The sequence below is a fragment of the Notothenia rossii genome, assembly GCF_949606895.1.
Source record: "Notothenia rossii genome assembly, chromosome: 1".
Taxonomy (NCBI): Eukaryota; Metazoa; Chordata; class Actinopteri; order Perciformes; family Nototheniidae; genus Notothenia; species Notothenia rossii.
The window spans coordinates 52464146-52489654 of record NC_136912.1 but is presented as its reverse complement, the minus strand read 5'-3'; the positions used below and the strand labels follow the sequence as shown (position 1 = coordinate 52489654).

At 42.5% G+C, this 25509-nt stretch overlaps 1 protein-coding gene and 1 long non-coding RNA gene across 2 annotated transcripts in view; one reads left to right on the top strand and one right to left on the bottom strand.

Moving 5' to 3' along the window:
• Nucleotides 1–25509, top strand: part of frem1b (Fras1 related extracellular matrix 1b) — a 273903-nt gene that overhangs the window by 208222 nt on the left and 40172 nt on the right. The window lies entirely within an intron of this gene.
• LOC307032590 lies at nt 676–18207 on the bottom strand. The gene is made up of 2 exons (XR_013806314.1): nt 17577–18207; nt 676–2559 (listed from the first exon to the last, which is right to left on the bottom strand). It is a non-coding gene; the product is annotated as an uncharacterized lncRNA (long non-coding RNA).

Sequence of the window (25509 nt, the reverse complement as noted above, 5' to 3'; positions counted from 1 at the left end):
AGAGTAAATTCAGATGGAACGTAGTAAAAAAAGGTAGATTCTTAAGTCCGCCTAAAAAAAAACACTACTTATAGTGAAAACCACCCTTGAATGATGGGATGGTAGACTAAAAGCTTTAGGAATCCAAAGTATAACATACAATAAGTACTCTGTATCAAGATTGAGTCAAAAAAAGTCAAATTTGACCTTTTTAGAGAGGTTTAGCAAAAAAACTTTGGGCACATTTTGGCACATTTGGATACCATCAGTGCCATTTGACCTTTTTCATGTACCATACTGTAAAAATAATTGTATTATCACTATAGGTAATCATTCCATCCAAATACAAGTGTGTTTATACATTTGTTTTAATGTTTTTTTTTTTTTTTTTAATTACATTTCTTTATTTTTTGTGTGTGTGTGTGTGTGTGTGTGTGTGTGTGTGTGTGTGTGTGTGTGTGTGTGTGTGTGTGTGTGTGTGTGTGTGTGTGTGTGTGTGTGTGTGTGTGTGTGTGTGTGTGTGTGTGTGTGTGTGTGTGTGTGTGTGTCTGCCTGCCTGCCTGCCTGCCTGCCTGCCTGCCTGCCTGCCTGCCTGCCTGCCTGCCTGCGGACTTTGCCACAGTCCTTACATGTTTATCACCCGACTAACACTTCTAGGAAGGTTTACTTACACAATAAAAATTAGGAAACATAGGATACATTTGTCTCCAACAGGAGCAGATTTATTTCATAAACAACACACACAAGTATAATAACACCACAAGCATTTTTTCAAAACTGGCAAAAAAGAAAAAAAAGAAAAAACATGAATGTGTTAGTCAGAGGTGTGCCTCGCCTTGAAACAGTTCTTCTTCGAATTGAGGCACAGAGGGACCAGGCACTTCGTGCAGTAGATAGGTCTTCACCGTTTTGTTGCCAGCACCAGAGCACCTCCTGAGCGCGGTGGCATCTTCCCCATAATACTTGGGAATGCATACGAGTGATGATGGGTGGGAGTGGTGGTGGTGCTGCAGGGACTTCACCCCTCATGTCTGCAGCAAGCTGCTCCCTGAAGGACTTCTGGGTGTGTGGCTTCGTCCTGCCGGGGTCACCCCTCATCTTGTGCAGCTCCTTGTGGAGAAGGAAGCTGTTCACCACTGCAATGTCCAGAAAATGGTAAAAACAAGTATTGTACCATTTCATGGTTTTGTGGTGAACGCTGTAGTACCCAATCAAAGCATCAGACACATCCACGCCTCCCATGCTTCTGTTGTAGTCCACCACAGCGTCAGGAACGGTAACAATCTTATTCTGCCACACACCAGCCCGTTTAACTTTCCTCCTGACAGTCTGTCCACTGAAGGCTGCATGCACATGGTCACTTCACGGCTGTCCATCCACTTTACAAACAGGAGCTTACTTCTCCTTATCCAATGCAGATCTGCCCTTTCAGCCTTTTCGGAAGGTCGTTCAACTCAGTCTTTGGAAAACCAACTCGATTTTTTCGAATTGGTACCACAACAGCCAATGTTTTTTGCGAACAAATCCCCAAAGAGGGCAGGGCTTGTGTAAAAGTTGCCCCCACCGAGCAGAGGGAAAGGCAGGAGGTCAATCACGGAGGAGTAGCTGAGTCCCTGGCCTGAGAGGAACGTACTCTTCCCTGTGTACACAAAGAAGTTCCATGTGTATGCCGTGGAGGAATCCGCCAGCACAAACAGTTTGTATCCCCACTTAGTTGGTTTATCTTTCATTTACTGCTTCATGCTGATGCAGGCTTTGGAGGCGACCATCCTTTCATCTATTGAAATGTTTTGATAGGACTGGAAATGTGCTTTGCAGGCAGCAGTGATTTCAGTGTACAGGGGCTTTATCTTGAAAAGTCTGTCGTACTCTGCAGTGTTCCTTTTGCGATCATTTTCTTCGTCTTCTTTAGAGTCGCTCAGGTGCAATGACCACATGATGGATTGGAAGCGGTCCCGGGACATCGTATCACCTGGGAATTTGAAGTCATATGGAAATGTTGTCTTCCAGTAGTCCGCTTGGTTGTGAACGTGAACTAGGCCTGTGAAAACGATAATGGACAGGAAAATATAAAAATCCTTGAAAGTCAGCACTTTCCAAGGATACTTCTTTCCACCCTGCAATCTATTCAGGGCCTTTGTGTTGGAAATGATTGTATGAACCACGGCAGTGCTAAAAAATAGTCTGAAAAGCTGAAGGGGAGACCATGGTGCAGTGGTGTCCAACACTGGCCCTGGGACCCTGGCTGGCATGAACCTCAGTGGCTCTGGTGTTTGGTCATTCTCCTCTGTTGTGCCACCTGAGTTCTTCCTCTGTCGTTCTGGAAGCGGATGACCCACCTCGGCCACGCTTCCTGGGATTTACAGCTTTTTTCGATGCTTTCCCTTTTCTTTTACTGGGCAGCTCAAATGATGGTTCAGAATCAGAAGATGCAGTCCGAGTTAGTACTGGTGCAGACGTCCGGCGGCGTAGCTTGGATGTTGATGGCTCTGGGGCAACTGTATGCTGATCCGTCGTAGCTCGGATGAGGCAGATGTTGATGGCTGTGATGCAGAACCCATTTGATACTGGTCTTCATCACTGTGAAAACAAATGTGGAAAAAACAAATCGATTACTTCACTGGCTTATTCTTTCAAAAATGTAACTCAAATCAGAAATAATTCCTCCAGTTAGCTTGTGTGAAATAACAGTATACACACACACATATATATATATATATATATATATATATATATATATATATATATATATATATATATATATATATATATATATATATATATATATATATATATATATATATATATATATATATATATATATATATATATATATATATATATATATATATATATATATATATATATAGTAGGGCTGTCAAACGATTACATTTTTTAATCAGATTAATTAATTAATTAATCATGATTAATCACCATTCGAACTATGTCCAAAATATGTCATTTCTTTATGTATATTGTTTTGGGAATAGAAAGATAAGTGAAAGAAGGCGGGTATATCCATTTAACATACAGTATGTACAGTGGGGCAAAAAAGTATTTAGTCAGCCACCAATTGTGCAAGTTCTCCCACTTAAAAAGATGAGAGGCCTGTAATTTTCATCCTAGGTATTCCTCAACTATGAGAGACAAAATGAGAAAAAAAAAAATCCAGAAAATCACTCCTCTAGAGCATGTTTTGGGGCTGTCACTGGGCAACATGGACTTTCAACTCCCTCCAAAGATTTTCTATGGGGTTGAGATCTGGAGACTGGCTAGGCCACTCCAAGACCTTGAAATGCTTCTTACGAAGCCACTCCTTTGTTGCCCGGGCGGTGTGTTTGGGATCATTGTCATGCTGAAAGACCCAGCCAAGTTTCATCTTCAATGCCCTTGCTGATGGAAGGAGGTTGTCACTCAAAATCTCACGATACATGGCCCCATTCATTCTTTCCTTTACACAGATCAGTCGTCCTGGTCCCTTTGCAGAAAAACAGCCCCAAAGCATGAAGTTTCCACCCCCATGTTTCACAGTAGGTATGGTGTTCTTTGGATGCAACTCAGCATTCTTTCTCCTCCAAACACGTCTAGTTGAGTTTTTACCAAAAAGTTATATTTTGGTTTCATCTGACCATATGACATTCTCCCAATCCTCTTCTGGATCATCTAAATGCTCTCTAGCAAACTTCAGACAGGCCTGGACATGTACTGGCTTAAGCAGGGGGACAAGTCTGGCACTGCAGGATTAGAGTCCCTGGCGGCGTAGTGTATTACTGATGGTAGCCTTTGTTACTTTGGTCCCAGCTCTCTGCAAGTCATTGACTAGGTCCCCCTGTGTGGTTCTGGGATTTTTGCTCACCGTTCTTGTGATCATTTTGACCCCACGGGGTGAGATCTTGCGTGGAGCCCCAGATCGAGGGAGATTATTAGTGGTCTTGTATGACTTCCATTGTCTAATAATTGCTCCCACAGTTGATTTCTTCACACCAAGCTGCTTACCTATTGCAGATTCAGTCTTCCCAGCCTGGTGCAGGTCTAAAATTTTGTTTCTGGTGTCCTTTGACAGCTCTTTGGTCTTGGCCATAGTGGAGTTTGGAGTGTGACTGTTTGAGGTTGTGGACAGGTGTCTTTTATACTGATAACGAGTTCAAACAGGTGCCATTAATACAGTTAACAAGTGGAGGACAGAGGAGGCTCTTAAAGAAGAAGTTACAGGTCTGTGAGAGCCAGAAATCTTGTTTGTTTATTTGTAGGTGACCAAATACTTATTTTCCACCATCATTTGCAAATAAATTCTTTAAAAATCAGACAATGTGATTTTCTGGGGGAAGCCTCTGGATAGACCTGGTAAGCCCAAACGTGTAGTTTGGGTGAACTGGGAACGTCTGGAGGAGGCCCAAGTTCAGGAGGCCTTCAACTCACGCCTCCGGCGGAGCATTTCGGGCATTCCTGTGGAGGTTGGGGACATTGAACCAGAGTGGTCGGTGTTCAAAGCCTCTATTGCCGAAGCCGCGGCGGGGAGCTGTGGCCTCAAGGTCCTAGGTGCCTCAAGGGGCGGTAACCCTCGAACCTCCTGGTGGACACCGGTGGTCAGGGAAGCCGTCCGACTGAAGAAGGAGGCCTTCAGGGATTTGTTATCCCGGGGGACTCCCGAGGCAGTTGCAAGGTACCGACAGGCCCGAAGGGCAGCAGCCTCAGCCGTGGCCGAGGCAAAGCAGCGGGTGTGGGAGAAGTTCGGAGAAGACATGGAAAAGGACTTTCGGGCGGCACCAAAGTTGTTCTGGAAAACTGTCCGACACCTCAGGAGGGGGAAGCAGGGAACCATCCAAGCTGTGTACAGTAAGGATGGGACGTTGTTGACCTCAACTGATGGAGTGTTAGGGCGTTGGAAGGAGCACTTTGAGGAACTCCTGAACCCGACAACTCCGCCCTCTATGTTAGAGGCAGAGCTGAAGTATGACGGGGCATCGACACCAATCTCCCGGGGGGAGGTCACTGAGGTCGTCAAACAACTTAACAGTGGCAAAGCCCCGGGGATGGATGAGATCCGCCCAGAAATGCTGAAGGCTCTGGGTGTTGAGGGACTGTCATGGTTGACACGTCTCATCAACGTTGCGTGGAAGTCGGAAACAGTACCGAAGGAGTGGCAGACCGGGGTGGTGGTTCCCCTTTTTAAAAAGGAGGATCAGAGGGTGTGTGCCAATTACAGAGGCATCACACTACTCAGCCTCCCCGTGAAAGTTTACTCTAAGGTACTCGAAAGGAGGGTCAGGCCGATTGTCGAACCTCAGATTGAGGAGGAACAATAAGGATTCCATCCTGGTCGTGGAACGACAGATCAGCTTTTTACTCTTGCAAGGATCCTGGAGGGGGCCTGGGAGTACGCTTATCCAGTCTACATGTGTTTTGTAGACTTGGAGAAGGTGTATGACTGGGTTCCCAGGGAGTCACTGTGGGAGGTGCTGCGGGAGTATGGGGTGAGGGGGTCTCTCCTCAGGGCCATCCAATCTCTGTACTCCCAAAGCGAGAGCTGTGTCCGGGTCCTCGGCAGTAAGTCGGACCCATTTCAGGTGAGGGTTGGCCTCCGCCAAGGCTGCGCTTTGTCACCAATCCTGTTTGTAATATACATGGATCGGATTTCGAGGCGTAGTCGTGGGGGAGGGGGTCTGCAGTTCGGTGGACTAAGGATTGCACCACTGCTTTTTGCAGATGATGTGGTTCTGATGGCTTCATCGGTCTGCGACCTTCAGCACTCACTGGATCGGTTCGCAATCGAGTGTGAAGCGGCTGGGATGAGGATCAGCACCTCCAAATCTGAGGCCATGGTTCTCAGCAGGAAACCGATGGACTGTCCACTCCAAGCAAGGAATGAGTCCTTACCCCAAGTGAAGGAGTTCAAGTATCTCGGGGTCTTGTTCTCGAGTGAGGGAACAATGGAGCGTGAGATGGGTCAGAGAATCGGAGCAGCGGGAGCGGTACTGCAGTCGCTTTACCGCACCTTTGTGACGAAAAGGGAGCTGAGCCAGAAGGCAAAGCTCTCTGTCTACCGCGCCATTTTCGTTCCTACCCTCACCTATGGTCATGAAGGATGGGTCATGACCGAAAAAACGAGATCGCGGGTACAAGCGGCCGAGATGGGTTTTCTCCGCAGGGTGGCTGGTGTCTCCCTTAGGGATAAGGTGAGAAGTTCGGTCATCCGGGAGGGACTCTGAGTTTAACCGCTCCTCCTTCGCGTCGAAAGGAGCCAGTTGAGGTGGTTCGGGCACCTAGTTAGGATGTCACCTGGGCGCCTACCTAGGGAGGTTTTCCAGGCACGTCCAGCTGGGAAGAGACCAAGGGGTAGACCTAGAACCAGGTGGAGGGATTATATCTCTTCGCTGGCCTGGGAGCACCTTGGGATCCCCCAGTCAGAGCTGGTTGATGTGGCCAGGGAAAAGAAAGTTTGGGGCTCTCTGCTGGAACTGCTACCTCCGCGACCCGACCACGGATAAGCGGGAGAAGATTGATGGATGGATGGTGATTTTCTGGATTTGTTTTTCTAATTTTGTCTCTCATAGTTTAGGTATACCTAGGATGAAAATTACAGGCCCCTCTCATCTTTTTAAGTGGGAGAACTTGTATGTCTATGTATGTTTATTATAACTAGGGCTGTCAGTCGATTAAAACAGTTAATCGCGATTAATCGCAAATTAATCGCACATTTTTTATCTGTTCTAAATGTTCCTTAGAGGGATATTTTTCAAGTTTTTAATATTCTTGTCAACATCTGAGTGGACAAATATGCTTTATGCAAATGTTTGTTTTTTATCATTTGATCAATGACAAATATTCTCATGAATATTAAACATAACAAACTCTGAACATTACAAATATCCGCCTCAATTCAACCTGGAACCTCTCATACAATACAATAATACAATACAAAGTGTGTGTGTGTGTGTGTGTGTGTGTGTGTGTGGAGAGACACTGTGATGGATCGTTGGAGCTCTGTGTAACTCAAGGCATATGCTCGAACGGGAGCTGCCTGGACGCTGCAATCATGTTGCGCACACTATCCGTGCTGAGTGTGCTGACTTTTCGTACAATGTCCCACTGTCTGGCTACCTGCATAAAGTCAAGTGCTCTGCGCAGTTGTTGGCGAAATGTCGCTCCTCTGTTTTCATAGAAACAGCTCCTTATATCCGTTAGCGCAGCTAGCTAGCACCAGATGCTAACAAACAACAATACACGTAAGGTATGCCCGTTCTCTCTCTCGCTCGTGCCACACATACACACACCCTCCCTCCCACACCCACCGCCAGTCGGTGCCTGCCGGTGAGCGTGGAAGTGTGGTCTGCCGCAAGCGGACGGCAGGAGCGGGGCTGTCAGCATCAGCTTGTAGATGGTATTTTAAACTCGATGCGCTCTGAAACTACGGGGCGGCCGAGGACAAAATATACAAGTTAACGCGTTATTAACGCGTTAACTTGACAGCCCTAATATATATATATATATATATACATTTATATACTGCCGTGCTATAGTCACGAAATACAATGAATCTATTGATACGTGTTCACCAACAGAATCTTCCCATTGTTTTCGTTTCTCACAGCACAATGTCAGTAGAACTACAAAACAGCATCCATTTGGCGTGTGTGAAATAACAGTATATATATATATATATATATATATATATATATATATATATATATATATATATATATATATATATATATATATATATATATACACATATATGAGCATCCTCATCCTCCTCGACCTCACCGCAGCATTCAACACCATCAACCACGCTATCCTGCTGTCCCTCCTTGAATCCTCACTCAACATCACCGACACTGCACTCTCCTGGCTGAAATCCTACCTCACCGACAGACATCAGTTTATCAACATCAACAACTGCACCTCCTCCACTGCTCCTCTGTCCCAAGGCGTCCCCCAGGGTTCGGTGCTTGGCCCCCTCCTCTTCATCCTCTACATCAGGGGTGGCCAACCTGCGGCTCTCGAGCTCCATGCAGCTCTTTGCCTAGTTTCATGCGGCTCTTCACTTCATATCGAATTTTATATGTGTGAGTTTGGGAGAGAGACAGTGACTCCTGACTAGTGTTGCACTAGTGTGTACCGATACTTGAAAGGTATACCGCGATACCCTGCCGTTAAAAACGTTATGATTCCTCCGTTTCATTAGTATGGTACTTTAAAGACCCTGTGAAGTGTGCACCTGTGCATGATCTGTTATGCTAATACGTATAGTAATGAGCAAAATTGTCCATTGGAACCCATATCAAAGGATGTTGGAATAGCAACGAATTTGACGAGTTTTGAATTTGCCGGGGAAATCTGCAGTCGACCTTCGCCTTCGTGGGCGTGGCTTGCGATCTACTGCGTGACGTCACGAGATGGACGCCGCCGCACTGTTTACATTCACCACCGTTCGTTTTTTCTCTTCTTCAAAGTCGAATTTCTCACCGTTTTTGAGCTAGTATTTTCCTGGAAAGTGTGTCGGAGTCCACTGGAAGTGATTGCCAATCGAGAAAACCTGACAATGGAGGCGACAGTGAAGAAAGAGGGATGAAAAACACAGGGGAAACGATGCATTGCCGCTGGCTGTAGTAATGTCAAGTCTGCCGAAGTGGCGATGTTTCTGTTCCCAAAAGATGAAGGTGAGCCTGGCTGGTGTCATTGTTTCGTAGATTCTTTGATTGATCATGATAAATAAAGGCCACTGGTCGATTCGAGAGAGAGAAAGAGAGACTGAGAGAGTTACAGGGTTGTCGTCAGCATCTGGTGCTAGCTCGGAGCTAACGGAGATTAGCTGTTTCAACAATAAGGAGAGGGAGAGTGCTCTCCTGTGGGACTGAGAGAGATAACGTCAGCTCAGGGAGGTAAACTGTAGCCTAAGTTATCTCAGTGGGTTTGGTCATCTATGTAAACAAATATTTCCATCTATGTAATATTAGTTGTATAAAATAGGTTAAGAAATCCTTCCAATGTTTTTTGATTATTGAAATATATGTTTCATATGAGTGTTGAGAGCTGTATCCATACATCTCTTAATGTTGCCCTCAAAGTGCACCAAATTGATCACTTTCCTCATCTATCCTGTCCGAAAAGCTGTCCAAATCAATCATTTCTCTCACACTAGTATCACTTTCCAAAGTCTCCGCCATGTTTACAATCGCAACTGGGTACATCTTGTGACGTCACAGCCACTATCGTCTGCAACTTCCGTTAGGCTCAGACGGCAAAATTAATAATTCATTAATTATGAATTATTAAAAATTATTTTAGCCATGAACAGGCACAATGATATGTAAGGAATGAAATTGCCATTTCATTTTGGTGCAAAAACATGCACTTCACTGGGTCTTTAAGAATGAAGGGGGAAAGTACTCCGGTGAGAAAGCGCCGTTTTAATAAGAGCCATGTGTGTTCATCGCTCTGCTTCCAATCCCTGCACTGCAGCCGTGCCTGCAGTCCCTCCCCTCTCAAGCACGCTCAAGTGCCTCCCCTCTCTCGTGCACGTGTTAGCTGCCAGAGCATGTGAGAAAACGAGAAGTGTTACAACCCGGCTCCTGGGCTGCAACAAAAAGCAGGGAGACGAGACGAGGGATAAGAATATAACAGTTGTTTATTCTCAAAAAACGATAATAAGGCAAAAACCAGCCACAAGTCCCCGAGGCTGGCACGGAGAGAATGCCCAGAGGAGTGAGAGCGACGCAACCGGCTGGGCTCCTCATTTATCCCGCTTCACCAGGTGTAGCTCATTAGGTAGGCATCCGCCCACAGGTGCGGCTCATCAGCACGGCATCCGCCCCAGGTGCGGCTCCTCAGCACCTGTACCTGCGAACACCCACACACACACAAACAGACGGCACCTCACATGGAATAGAGGGGTCGTCACAGAAGCATGGCTGCAAGTGGGAGTGCAACTGCCGCTGTGCCTCGGCTTGTTGACAAAAAAGACGGCAGAAGCGAAATTGTGATGTATTTTAGCTATATCTCTGACAGTGAGGGCAAGCCTACGGACACCACGAGGCCTGTCTATAAGAAATGTATTAATTGTATTTAATACGAATTATTGTCATTTATTTTATTTATTGTTCTCATTTTTTTAAAGTTTGTGTTATGGTTATGGTTCTGGTGTGAAATAAAGCACAATAATTACATTTAAGACTGTTTCCCTTTTTTCAAGAAAAGTATCGAAAAATAATCGGAATTGCAATTCTTGACTTGGTATCGAAACCAAAATGTTGGTATCGTGACAACACTACTCCTGACAGTTAAACCTGATATTTAGTAGGTCTGTTAAGTATTGAATGCTGATCATTCTGACGTAATTTGGCCGGTCAAAGTTGTTTGGGCTCGGATAAAATCGCTCCGTTACTTTCGTCCCATGTTACTTTCGTCCCGTGTTACTTTCGTCCCGGCTCTCGGCTACGTGTGTATGTGTGGTGTCAGGTGTCAGTATGAGAGGATGCGCGTCTAATTTTGATGTGGCCCAAGAGCCAATCACAATAATACCTGCGATGAAGTGAACCAATCACCTTTGAGGGGGGGGAAAACCTATCGTTGATTAAACATTATCCAGTGTTTCCCCTACCATTGTCTTGGAGGGGCGCTGCGCCCCGCCAACGGAGCCCCGCAATTCAAGGTGTTTTAAAAAATATATATATATAATATATTTTTTTAAATATATATATATAGCACCAAATTGAAAATAATCTATAACGACTGTCACTTTTCACATTGAACATGTGCTCTTTTATTAAATAAACTAAACGCTTTCATTTTAAGTTGTGAGTTTAGTGTTTTTGACCCTAAGAAACACTGATGCATTAATCAATAACAATAATTCACAGCTCCTCTCTCTGTTCCAGAGGATTTAAAAAATATATATCCCAATGCTACAAAAATGCATCGGTGACGTGGTTGAAATCTTGTCTCCAGAAAACAAAAAACTGAAACAAGCGGTATCAGTGACTGTGTGTTTGATGCGGGTCTTTGCAGTAACATAGAAAAAAGGTGGCTCTTAACCTCTGACTGGTTGGCCACCCCTGCTCTACATGCTCCCGCTTGGCAAAAGGTCGTCGCCACAACCTTCAATTTCACTGCTACGCCGATGACATCCAACTTTATATCTCAACAAAAACCATCACCCCCACAACACACTCCACTCTCACCAACTGTCTCTCAGAAATAAAAGCATGGATGCAAATAAAATATCTCCAACTGAACAGTGCCAAATCAGACATCATCATCATCGGCCCCCCATCCCGTACCAAACCCATCCAGAATTTCAACTTCAACATTGACAGCCACACTATCTCCCCCCCCTCACATCCGCAACCTCGGAGTCATCTTCGACAATCAGCTCAAATTCAACCACCACATCAGTCACATCACCAGGACCGCCTTTTTCCACCTCAAAAACATTGTCCGTCTCCGCCCATCACTCTCCTCCTCTGCTGCTGAAACCCTGATTCATGCATTCATCACTTCACGACTCGACTACTGCAATAGCATCCTCTATGGCATACCATCCAACCTCCTCAATAAACTCCAACATATCCAGAACTCTGCTGCCCGCCTCCTCACCCACACCCGCGCCCGAGACCACATCACTCCCGTCCTCCAGAACCTCCACTGGCTCCCCGTCCGTCAAAGAATCAACTTCAAAGTCCTCCTCATTACTCATAAAGCCTTCAACAATCAGGCTCCCTCCCCCTACCTCACAGACCAGCTGCACCACCACACCCCTTCCCGCTGCCTCCGCTCATCAGAAGCGAACCTCCTATCCATTCCCACCCACATCAATCACCGTACATGGGGGGACAGAGCCCTCTCCGTCGCTGCCCCCTCCCTCTGGAACTCACTCCCACAACCCATCCAACCTAGTCTCATGGCATTTCGTGTTATAGTCATGACATTTAATCTATTGATTCTTGTTCACCAACACGATTTTCCCCTTTTTTTCGTTTCACACAGAACGATTTTAAAAGCAATGTATTTCTATTGGTAGTATGTTTCGTGACTGCACCACGTCTTTTTGTCCATTCGGCTCTTAGAAGACCGGAAGCTGTGGGGTTCATAAAAACATGTTTTTTTCAATATCAAGCCACGATTTTTGTTTTTATTTTAAATCGTATAATGTCTGACTTTTGTTGTCGTCTGTGAGGAAAAGAAATTGGGCTCAGAGCCTCAGAATACTGAAATCTGTATTTTGTTTAGGGCTGTCAAGTTAACGCGTTAATAACGCATTTACGCCACTAATTATTTTAACGCGATTAACGCATGTGTATTTTTTTTCCTCGGCCGCCCCGTAGTTTCAGAGCGCATCGAGTTTAAAATACCATCTACAAGCTGATGCTGACAGCCCCGCTCCTGCCGCCCGCTTGTGGCAGACCACACTTCCACACTCACCGGCAGGCACCAACTAGCCATCGGGAGGACCGGGAGGGTGTGTGTATGTGTGGCCCGAGCGAGCGACCTTACGTGTATTGTTGTTGTTAGCATCTGGTGCTAGCTAGCTGCGCTAACGGATATAAGGAGCTGTTTAAATGAAAACAGAGAAGCGACATTTCGCCACAACTGCGCCGAGCACTTGACTTTATGCAGTTAGCCAGACAGTGGGACATTGTGGGAAAAGTCAGCACACTCAGTGCGCGCAACATGATTGCAGCGTCCAGGCAGCTCCCGTTCGAGCATATGCCTTGAGTTGCACATAGCTCCAACAATCCCACACACACACACACAATTATATGAGAGGTTCCAGGTTGAATTGAGGCGAATATTTGTAATGTTCAGAGGTTGTTGTGTTTAATATTCATGAGAATATTTGTCATTGTTCAAATGATAATAAACATTAGCATAAAGCATATTTGTCCACTCATATGTTGATAAGAGTATTAAAAACTTGAAAAATATTCCTCTAAGGTACATTTAGAACAGATAAAAAATGTGCGATTAATTTGCGATTAAATATTTTAATCGACTGACAGCCCTAATTTTTAAAAATCTTTTTTTCCTTCTAATTTGTTATTATTTTCTAAATAACACACTATTATTTACTCACCAATAACACACAATTATCCTTGTTTTTATTTATTTGTTTAATTCCATAATCTCTGGCTTTTTTGGCGTCCGTCAGGAACTGAATTTCAAAATAAAAATAACCGGAAACAGACGTAGGCCTATAAGGGACATTTCGAGCATCATTGCAATTGTCAACATTTCTGAGTTTAGGATGGCCGAAGACACTACACTACCCATAATCCCCAGCTATCGTTTAGGACTACTGTCCCCGTGATTAATCTTCAAGCTCTGGGATTGGATGTTGGAGTGGCAGTGCGCCAAGGTTACGCCGAGCGTCAAACAGCTATTTGAAATGGAACGAAACCACGCCAGACTATCCAAAACTGGAATCGAACGCCCCCCCCAGAACTACACATGCTGGCTATTGTGGTTCGCAAAATGTTCTATGGAACGTCTCTACTGAACGTTTTCGTTTTTCCCACAATTAGAAGTTGCCAGTATTAAACACATTGGTGTTATCAAGTGTAAAACATATAATTAATACATGGGTGAAAATCGCTTGTTGCACAGCATTAATATACCACATGACAGCTCATTGTTACTTTGTAATTCTACTCCACTACAATTCAGATGTTAACCTGGTATTTTTACTCCACTACATTTATTTGAGTTACTTTGCAGATTCTGATAAGTGATTTCAAATATAAACAACCCTTAAATCAGAAAGGGTTACACCTGAGTAAAATTCAGGGAAGGTGATTGTCAAGTGCCAACAATCAGGAGAGATATTTGATAGTTGGTGCTTGAGAAGACTAAACATTTATCTGCAATTGACATGAATGGAAACGAGTAATAAAGTATGTTCATTACTCGTTATTCTCTACTAATAGTTAATTAAAGACTGTATAATGGCTATTTTGCACATCCCTTTCAAGATTTCAAGATTTTCTAAGGTTTATTGACATATCATATACACAACTATGGTGTAGTTATGCAATGAATGAAAAACTTGGGTCGCAGCTGAGGTTCCTCAACAGTGCATTACAAGATATCTATCAATATGTGTGTATACCTCCACCATTAAACTGTCATGTTCTGCACATTTCTTATACTATCTACATACATAAGAGTATACTTCATATGTATAATATCAGTTAAAATAAGTGCTTCACCATAGTTAACATTGCAGGAAAGCAATATATTAGACGTTAAGTACTTTGTCAGGCTTAATATTTATCTGTAGATAGATATCCCCAAAGCTTTTTTCTTATTTGAAAGAAGACCTTAACCTAAAGTATTCTTTAATGTGTTAATAAAGATTAATTAGTTTGTCTGTTTTGCACATCCTCATATTAATATCTTTATACATCCTGCACGAAACTGTTTTATTGTAGAGATCACTTACAGTATCTTCTTGATTTTTTATACTCTATATTTCTATCATTGACCTTCTACTTTCCCCCTATGAAAGTATGTACTCTTAATATTTTGTTCATCAAATATAACACATAAAAACAATACTTCAATAACGTGCTTTAACCACTAGGCGGTGCACACAAGGTACACACAGCCATAATAACTTTGTATTATTAGTGCAGGACACTTATGTATGTACAACATCTGAAAATGTGTAGTTTTATTCATGTTTTCACATAATTTTACAGCATATTGCTATATTATTTCAGACTCAGTATATACATTCTTATATTCAAAGAAAATCAGTAATACCTTTAAAAACTACAAGTCCTTTTCTATCAGCTGTGCACCGTTATGGTGTAAATATAACCTAGTTACCAATTAGATCAAATGTAAAAGTCAGCCGAATTAGTGTTGAAACTGCGAGGAGACGTATTGTGTGAAGAGAAATTGAAGCTCTTGTTTAATTGTTGATATATTTATGATCCACGTCAAGTATTCAGTTTCGGCAGCATTTCTTCCAGTTTTTCCAAAGGTCTTCTCATCAGGGCTCTATAAATAAAGAACTACGGCAGATCTGTAATATTTAATGCAGCCAAACCGTGTATTACAATGCAATGTGATGACTTTCAAAGAGAACAGCAAGAACACTCGAAATTAAGTATTATTATTATTTTTATTTTTTTATTTCATATCATATAAACACCAAATCCCAACATGCATTGCAGCTAAAACATCCAATCAGCGAGCTAAAACCATAGCTGAGGATCTTGGGTAATCACTCAAAATGCCTACGTCTGCTTCCGGTTATTTTTATTTTGAAATTCAGTTCCTGACGGACGCCAAAAAAGCCAGAGATTATGGAATTAAACAAATAAAAACAAGGATAATTGTGTGTTATTGGTGAGTAAATAACAGTGTGTTATTTAGAAAAGAATAACAAATTAGAAGGAAAAAAAGATTTAACAAAAATACAGAGTTCAGTATTCTGAGGCTCTGAGCCCCATTTGTTTTCCTCACAGACGACAAAAAAAGTCCGACATTATACGATTTAAAATAAAAACAATAATCGTGGCTTGACATTGAGTAAAAACATGTTTTTATGAACCCCACAGCTTTCGGTCTTCCAAGAGCCGAACGGACAAAAAGACGTGCTGCAGGCACGAAACATACTACCAATAGAAATACATTGCTTTTAAAATCGTTCTGTGTGACACGAAAAAAAGGGGAAAATCGTGTTGGTGAACACGAATCAATTGATTAAATGTCGTGATTATAACACGAAATGCCATGAGACTGGGTTGACCCATCAGAGCTGACCTCACCACCTTCAAAAAAACTTACAAAAACTCACCTCTTCAATCTGGCTTTTAATGTGTGATTGTTTTTGTATTATTTAACTATATATTTATTTGTTGTTCCTTTCTTTTCACTATATCTGTAAAGCGTCTTTGAGCACCTGTAAAAGCGCTAACAAAATAAATCTATTATTTATTATAATTATATATATATATATATATATATATATATATATATTAGGGCCGGGACTTTAACGCGTTAATTAAGATTAATTAATTACACAAACATTAACGCGTTAAAAAAATTAACGCATTTTAATCGCACTTATTTTTGCCCTGCGCAACGTTTCTCACTGGATGAGTTTCAGGCGTACCGATTATACTGGAGCACCAACTAACGTTCATGACTTCACACAACAAACCACAGTGAACAATAGTCAAACATGAACGAAGAAGCTGATGAGACCGCTTTGGTTGGCCCCGTGGATGGGGAATTTTGTTTGAAAAACGGACGGATGGAAGCGTTGATAAGAGCAAGGTTGTATGCAAAAAGGAATTCACATATCACCGCAGCACATCAAGCCTCAAGTATCACCTCAATACAAAACATATAGCAGCTAGCGTGGACGTTAGCCCGACTCCGAGTACAAGGACCCACACCATAGTTGCCCTCAGAAATCGGGAGCATTTCAAAATGCAAAATTTGCGGGGGGGTGGTGCTAGTGGATCGCCGTAGCTGTTAGATTAACATTAACATGCTTATTGTAGTTTTAAGTGCACTGCCTTGCAGCCTGTAGCACCGTCCTTGATGGAGCATATGTGTGGACTGGACCTGCATTTTACAGGAAAGGAGTGAGCAGAGAGTAGAGTAGTTGTCGATTCTTTTATCTGTTTTCTGTGAATATCTGCATTACCCTCTCAGACATTGAGTTGCGCGCGCTACTAAAGAGACGTGTTACCATGGAAACCAAACAATGGTGTAGCTGTATTAAAGTCCGAGTGGAAACAGTCGTGTGTAAATCTGATTTTGTCAGAAATCGGGAGAAATGCGGGAGAAATAGGACCCCGGGAGGAAACCGGGAGAGGGCATTGAAATCGGGAGTCTCCCGCGAAAATCGGGAGGGTTGACAAGTATGACCCACACTCAACCAGATGACTGGTTTCAGGACCAGGATAACTAAGTCCACGTCTGAAAAAATAACCAGCTCACTGGATTGCACTCGACTGTAGACCACTTGGAGTCGTAGAAGATAAGGGGCTGCAAAAGGTACTACAGATTGCATCGTCTGACACAACATATGAGCTGCCATGCAGAAAGACAGTGACAAAAAGAATCCAGCAGCTTTATGACAATGAAAAGGAAGATAAAGAGAATTTATTGGAGAAAGCCGAATGTGTTGCCCTGACTGGGGATCATTGGACCTAGGTAAGCAATTAAATTACCTCTGTGTGACGGCACACTTTATTGACATTTTCTCACTGTTCTCAGGTCAAATATTTATATGTGATTAAAAATGTGATTAATTTCGATTAATTAATTACAAAACCTCTAATTAATTAGATTAATTTTTTTAATCGGGTCCCGGCCCTAATATATATATATATAAAAATATACTGGGTTGATATATACAGTACAATACAGCTTTATAATACTGCCGTGTTATAGTCACGAAATACAATTATTCTATTTATACGTGTTCACCAACACAATCTTCCCATTGTTTTCGTTTCTCACGGAACGATAACGCTACAACAACAAAGCGGCGTCATTTTGTATTTTGCGAGTGTGGAATTACTATAGATTACACCAAATACACAACTAATAAATACAAACAGAGAGAGAGTACATACCTTTCCTGAAGTTCATAATCAGGGTCTGATTGTGGCCGAAGTACATTCTCATTTTCTGACGGAGAGTCAGCGAACACCATTTCCACGGCGTCTTCAAGCTTACACAGCCTCTTTTTGGGTGCCATTATTTGCTCGAATAAGTTCTAAAAGCAAATCAATCCTTGTCCTTGTAATATTATTTTTTGTTGCCTGCTGTTGTCTCTGTGTTCTCTGTTCGCTGTGTTCGTCGCTGTGTTGCTGCGCTGCTGTGGTGCAGTTGTGGTGCTGCCTTTGCTGCCATGTGCGTAAAGCTGCCGGTGCTGGCATTATTTATACTACGCATGATCCTATCTCTGGAACCCATTGGTCGATTTTGGTGATTGACACCTTTTTTGAAACTTTAGAGCCAATAGAATCGAGGGGCAGTTAGTATATCCGGCTAAACATTTACGTCAAGGAGAGAGAGGTTTGCGTAAACAGCACGTGAGACAGCATTAGCCCCGGACTGCAAAACGTTGTAGGCCTACCTACTTTGCTGCCATAAATGTAATGATGGATTATCAGGAACAATTCTAAAGTGACTAAGAGACATTGGATTAACCTTGAGCAGCGTTTTTATTCCCTTGAACATGACTTTTGATCACAAAACAGCAACGGTAAGACATAATTATTGTTATGGTCTAGAAAAAATTGTTTTCTTGCTCTGTTCTGGCTGCTAGCTCAGTGAGTTTGTGTCCTGCAGTGATACTTATATCAAGATAATCTGTGGAGTATCAGCTTTCAGATGATATGTAGTTTGTGCAGAACATATTAAGTTTTAAAGATTGTTTTTGCTAGTTAGCACTGGGAGTAGCATCAGCCCATTTTCGCTAAGGGCTAATGCTAGCGCTTCTTGTGAGACTTTTGTTTTGTTTCGGTAAAAATGGCTCATATCGTCAGGTAGCTGAGTTTTTTCCCGTTATTTGAGTATAAGACATTCATAGGTTTTTAAATATTAAGAAGCCCCCAGACGCTGTCTCCTGCAGTGACGCGTTTTTCCCCCCGATATCGGGCGGGTTTAAGAGGTTGAGGGTTAACCCACACAAGGCTCCTGGACCTGACGGCATCCCTGGCCGTGTTCTCAGGGTGTGTGCAGTTCAGCTGGCAGAGGTGTTCACAGACATCTTCAACAGGTCCCTGCTGCAGTCTGTAGTCCCCACATGCTTCAAACACTCCACCATCGTTCCTGTCACCAAAAAAACAATAATCACCAGCCTCAATGACTACCGCCCAGTAGCACTCACCTCCATCATTATGAAGCGCTTTGAGCGGTTAGTCAAAACCTTCATCACCTCCTCCCTCCCTGACTCTCTGGACCCCCTGCAGTTTGCCTACAGATTAAACAGGTCCACAGACGACGCCATAGCCCACACCATCCACATCGCCCTGTCACACCAGGACCAGAGGAACAGGAACACATGCGAGAATTCTGTTCATTGATTACAGTTCAGCATTCAATACCATTGTGCCCTCCAAGCTGGCCATCAAGCTCAGAGACCTCGGGCTCAACAGCGCCCTCTGTGACTGGATCCTGAACTTCCTGACGGGCAGACCCCAGGCAGTGCGGGTGGGAAACATGACATCCTCCACCCTGATCCTCAACACTAGAGCCCCTCAAGGCTGCGTGCTCAGCCCTCTCCTCTACTCCCTGCTCACTCACGACTCCGTGGCCACTCACAGCTCCAACACCATCTTGAACTTTGCTGACGACACGACCGTCATCGGACAGATCACAGACGGCGACGAGATGGCGTACAGAGAGGAGGTCGTAAAACTGACATCTTGGTGCCAGGATAACAACCTCCATCTCAACGTCAGCAAAACAAAGGAGCTGATTGTGGATTACAGGAAGCAGCAGGGAGAGGGACACGCCCCCATCGCCATCAATGGGACGGCGGTGGAGAGAGTCAGCAGCTTCAGGTTCCTTGGGGTCCACATTACTGAGGACCTGAGATTGACTTTTCACACCACCACCATCACCAAGAAAGCTTGACAGAGGCTCTACTTCCTCCGCAGGCTGAGGAGGTTCAAAATGGATTCCACTATACTCTGCAACTTCTACAGGTGCACCATAGAGAGTCTCCTGGAGGACCTCTACTCCTAGCGGCTCAGGAAGAAAGACCCCCATCACCCCAGCCACAAACTGTTCAGTCTGCTGCCGTCTGGAAGGCGTTACCGCAGCATCCGGACTAAAACCACCAGACTCAGGGACAGTTTCATCCCACAGGCAATAAGACTGTTAAACAACTGAACTGCTGAAACAATTTCATAACATTTATCTGCTACTTAGTAATTATCTATCTATTATCTAATATATCATTCCAATAACTTGTATATAGACTCCTATTGCACTATTCCACTTTTTTTACATCTATTTTTCTTTTGTACTACTTTTAATATAATATACTTTAATATTTCTTTAATATTGTCTGCTTATTTGTATTATTGTGTTGCATTGTTGGAGAAACCTGTGACCTAAGATTTTCAACGACATAATTACTCTGTAGCTATGTTAGTTTGACAATAAAAAACCTTGAACCTTGACAGACTGTTAAAACATCTGCAGCAGCCTTGAGAACACGTTGAATGACCTGAGCCTGCTCAGGAAGAACAGCTGGCTCTGTCCCTTCCTGAAGAGAGCATCAGTGCTGTCTGACCAGTCCAGTGTATTGTTCAAGTGCACTCCCAGGAACTTGTAGCTGTTCACCACCTCCACATCCCACCTCCCCCTGATGGCGACGGGGGTCAGAGGCCTCTTCCTGCTCCGCCTGAAGTCCACCACCAGCTCCTTAGTCTTGCTGATGTTGAGCTGGAGGTGATTGTTGTCACACCAGCCTACGAAGTTCTCTACCAAGGACCTGTACTCCTCCCTCTTGTCATCTGTCATGCAGCTGACAATGGAGGAGTCATCGGAGAACTTCTGTAGGTGGCATGAGCCGGAGTTTAAGCGGAAGTCGGAGGTGTAGACGGTGAACAGGAATGGTGACAGCACAGTTCCTTGGGGGGCTCCAGTGTTAATCAGCAGCACATCAGACACGCTGCCCTGCAGTCTGACATACTGAGGTCTGCTGGCGAGGTAGTCTGTGATCCAGGCCACCAGGCTGTGATCCACCTGCATCACTGACAGCTTCTCAGCGAGCAGGTGTGGCTGGAACGTGTTGAAGGCGCTGGAGAAGTCGAAGAACAGGATTCTTAGTGAGCTGTGTGGCTTCTCCAGCTGTGTGTAGGCTCTGTGGAGATTGTAGATGATGGCGTCCTCTACACCAGTGGTTCCCAATCTTTTTCAGTCAGGAACCCCTTGGGTAATTGGAAACATTTCCGAGCCCCACCAAATCCGGTTCCCACCGAGATTGGTAGAATTGATTGTATATAGTTGTACAAACATTACATTTTCTCTGTTAATAATAACAAGACAAAAATATCCAACTATAATTTTTTATTTTATTATGGATTGAACAAAAGTGCTTGTATTGGCAGATGATCCTGTGCCACTGTGAAATAATGAGGCCTAATTGAAACAATTACAAATAAGTTTTATCGATCCGGTACTTGAACAGTATTTTTATAGGTTATTTTTTAACCTGTTAAGCCCCACGCCTGTTTTTCAGGTTTCAGGCTCGAAAATGACATGCCCAGAACATATGACTATATCTTCACTTCTAAAAGCGGTAAATTAATAATATTTTTTCTCGAAGCAATGATACACCTTTGAGTTGGATGCATAAAAGTCAGAATCAATATAGATGTGTTTTATTTTAAAGTAAATTCAGATTTAACATAGTAAAACATTTTTAATTATAGTTTCCGTCCAAAAGAAACCTATTACTTATAGTGAAAACCACCCTTGAATGATGGGATAGTAGACAAAAAGCTTTAGGAATCCAAACTATAACATATCATAAGTACCCTGTATCAAGATTGATGCAAAACAAGTGATATTTGACCCCTTTAGAGAGGTTTAGAAAAAAATACCTACCCCTGGGGTCATTTTGGTGTATTTGCCATATCTCTACCCATCGGTCGATTTGGGTGATTCCCACCTCTTTTGAACCGTTAGAGCCAATATAATCGAGGGGAAGTTCCTAAATCCATCTAAACATTACCCATTGGTGAATGAGTGATGCGCAGCCAGAATGCCCAAAACCGGAAGCTGGGTTGTAGCTCTCACACACACTATATGAAAACTACGCTTTTTGCCATAAATATGATGATGGATTATCATTAATCATTTCAAAGTGACACAGAGACATTGGATTAACCTTCAGCAGCGTTTATATGCGTTTTAATGCCATTGAACACAACTTTTGATCAGAAAACAGCAAAGGTAAGACGTATTTGTTGATTGGCCCCGTAAAATGAAGTTGTGTGTTTTCTTTGCTTGCCTTCGCAGCCGTGAGTTCTGTACATTGATGATACTTATACCATTGGAATCTGCGGAATCTCAGCTTTCATATGATATCTAGTTTGTGCTGATCCGATGAAGTATAAAATATTTCTACCGTGAGTTACTGTATGTACTTTGTGCGTTAGCACCCTTTCACTTAGTGCAAATCCAGACAGTTGGCGTTAGAGTTGTGTTTTGTTTTGGTAAAAATGGTTCATATCGTCAGTTAGCTGAGTTTATTCTCGTTAAGTGGGTATGACACATTAATAGGTTGTTAAATGTTAAGAAGCCCTGAGACACAGTTTCGTGAACATTTTTGTGTTGTGCCCCGGGGGCATGGCGTTTAACAGATTAAGTACTTGATCTGAGTATTTCTCCCACCTTACACGCGATTGGAGCAATCCGAGTCTGGACTGTACTGGAGCAGAATTACAAAGAAGCAAAAGTGGAAATACAAGTACCTCAAAATAAGTACAGTACTCGAGTAAATCTACTTAGTTACAACTAGGGCTGTGCGATTATGGCAAAAATCATAATCACGATTATTTGGGTCAATAATTGATATCACGATTATTTTGACGATTATTCATTGACCATTTATTGAACTTTAAAACAAATAGTATTTTACCAATAAACAAGATCAACAAATATGTTGGAGCTTACTTCCAAAACCATACTAAACATATATTAATATAGGGCCCTATATTTTCCGCGATCGCGGAATCGCGGACGGAATCGCGGAAATTCCCGAAAAAAGCAGATAATCACGGAATTTGACATAATTAGACTGAAATGCTGTTTTCGTGAGGAAGTGAAACAAAAAACCTGGGAAAACTTTCCCGGGGGACGCTAATCAGCGTAACACACCCCTGCGTCACTGTCTCATGCGGTCCCGTCCCGCCACCCCCAACAAACACAAGTGAAATGCAAGCATGGCTGTCCCTCCGTCAGCTAAAAAGATACGGAATACGGGGCTATCCGCTCAATCACGAGCAGAGCAGTTTCCAAGAGTTGCAGAAGTGGCCGTGCCCTACATCTACTTCCCAGTCAGCTCAGTTGACTGTGAGAGGAGCTTCAGCAAATACAAAACTCTCCTCACAGACAAGCGAGAGACACTCACTGAGCTCAACACAAAGAGGCTGGCAATCATGTATTTCAATGGCGATGTCTCTGCTAGGTGGGAAACTTAGAAGAGACAAGATACTTGCTCGCAAGGACTAAGTAGTCCTACAAGTTGGATATTTGTTCAGAGTCACTTTATATAGTTTGAAAGTTGTTTCATAACTCAGGAACTTCCTGCTACTTTTTTGCCTTGTTTTTGATGCACTTTATGCACTGTGGAAAATATATTTTAAATTTGATTTATGTTTTGAATGACTCTGAAATTGAGTGTTTTGTTTAAAGCTGTCATTTTTCACTTGAAGAAAAAAAAGGCTAATTGAGCGCTTTATTTTTTTTTTTAAATGTCATTTGTTTTCACTGGAAAGTTGACAGCTCATAAGCTAACTTTTGTTGAGCACTTTATTTTTTTAAATGCCATTTGTTTTCACTAGAAAGTTTACAGCTCAAAAGAAAACTTTTGTTGGAACTTGAAGTGCAATGTTTTGTTGCAAGTTTTTCAAGTAAATAAAGTATTGAGGGAATGTGCAATATTGTGTCGCCTCAATAAATGGGAGGTCATTTCTATTTAGTGTACATTTTATTTGAAAACATTAAAACACACCCTTTTTTGTGGTAAAATACGAGTAAATAGGTTAAAAAAACAGAATTCCAAAACATTAAAACGGAAAAAAACGGAAAAAAACAGAATTCCAAAACATTAAAACGGAAAAAAACGGAAAAAACAGAATTCTAAAAAATTAAAACGGAAAAAACGGAATTTAGAAAGACACAAAACGGAATTTGGTGAAAATGAAAACGGAATTTATAGGGCCCTATTAATATGATAAAAATAAATGAGACCAAAATAAATTAAATCAAATATGCTGCAGTGCACTGTCACAACCTACTGAAAACTCCTTAACATATAGCCAACATTTTGGTAAAACATATTCAACATATTCCACTCAGTTAAACGTTGAAGGCTGGCCAACCGTCATGGTCCAGAAGTAACAGGAAAAAAATGTTGAACTGCAATTTAAGACCAAATAAAAATGTTTTGGCCACCATGGCAAATGCTGGTAGGGCTGCTCATGTCATCTCTTAAAGATTTTTTGCAAGAAACACCAGCCTGTTTACATGGTCTGGTTTCAGAGATGAGCGCAGGCAGGTGACAATATTACCACCTGTACTGAAGACCCTCTCTGAAGAGGAACTTGTGGCAGTGCTGCCACATATGACACAGGAAAAAAAGAAAAGACTCTGAACCCTTTCTTTGCCATTATATAAAAATAGTGTTGCTACAAAAGTATAAATTAGGCTTACTAATAAGACAACTCAGATCTGAAGCTACACAGGAATCTGCTGCCAAAGTGCAATAAAAAAGACAAAATTAATAGAATCAAACCCTTTTTTTGTTGCATTTTATTAGAGTATAAAAAGAAATGCCTTTTAAAATAGGATGCAAGCAACACTAGTTTATTAACCTGAATTGATAATAGACTATAATCCATTTAAACAGAACAGATCATAATGTTTGCATTCTTATACCATTTTGTACAATAATTATAATGAATAAGTTCAGACAAACTAAAACTTACAGCTGATTAATAACGGTATCTAACTTGAGTTTTTATTATATCAAAAACCTGTTGAAATGCTACTGTTATTTTTACTGTCCCCCAAAAGCGCGTTGGCAGCCTCCAGGAATGCTTCTTTCACAACTTCGCCGTCTTTGAAAGACTTCATGTGTTTCGCAAGAACGTGACTGACACAATAAGATGCTATGGTAGCAGCCTTGCTCTTGTTGTTGGGCCTGGTGAAAATGGACTGCTGTGCATTTAGCTGTCCTCTCAGGTCCCTCCCCTTTTGGGAGTGTAGGGCAGAATTAGGAGGGAATTCCGTCTCGCAGCGTTTGTGCACTGTTTTGAAATTCCGCTCCTAAATTACCCTTCTTCGATAATGCCACGCTCGCATTGCAGATGAGACAGATGGACTTTGAATTGGAATAGATACAAAAATAATCATCCTCCCACTCAGAGTGAAACTTATATATTTGGGGCATTTTTGCTTGTGCCATAATTGCGGTATTGTGTGTGTGCGGACTGTCACTCCTGTTGACATGGACAACGTGTCAGGATGCGTGGAAAAGGTAGGACCCAAATGCAGAATTTAACAAAAGGCAAGCTTTATTGAATCATAAAAGCTGTGGCAAAAAGGCAGTATCCAAAATATCCCCCAAAAACTCCTGAGAGGCTAAACGTAGCAAAGCAAACTATGAACTAAATAAACTTGACTAGGATCACAAAATACAAAAAATCTCTTGGCGTGACAAGCTGAGAAACACGGACCGTGGAAACATGGAGGGGAAACAATGAACCGACCTGGAACACAGGGGAAGACTAGACTAAATACACAGAAGGGTAATCACAG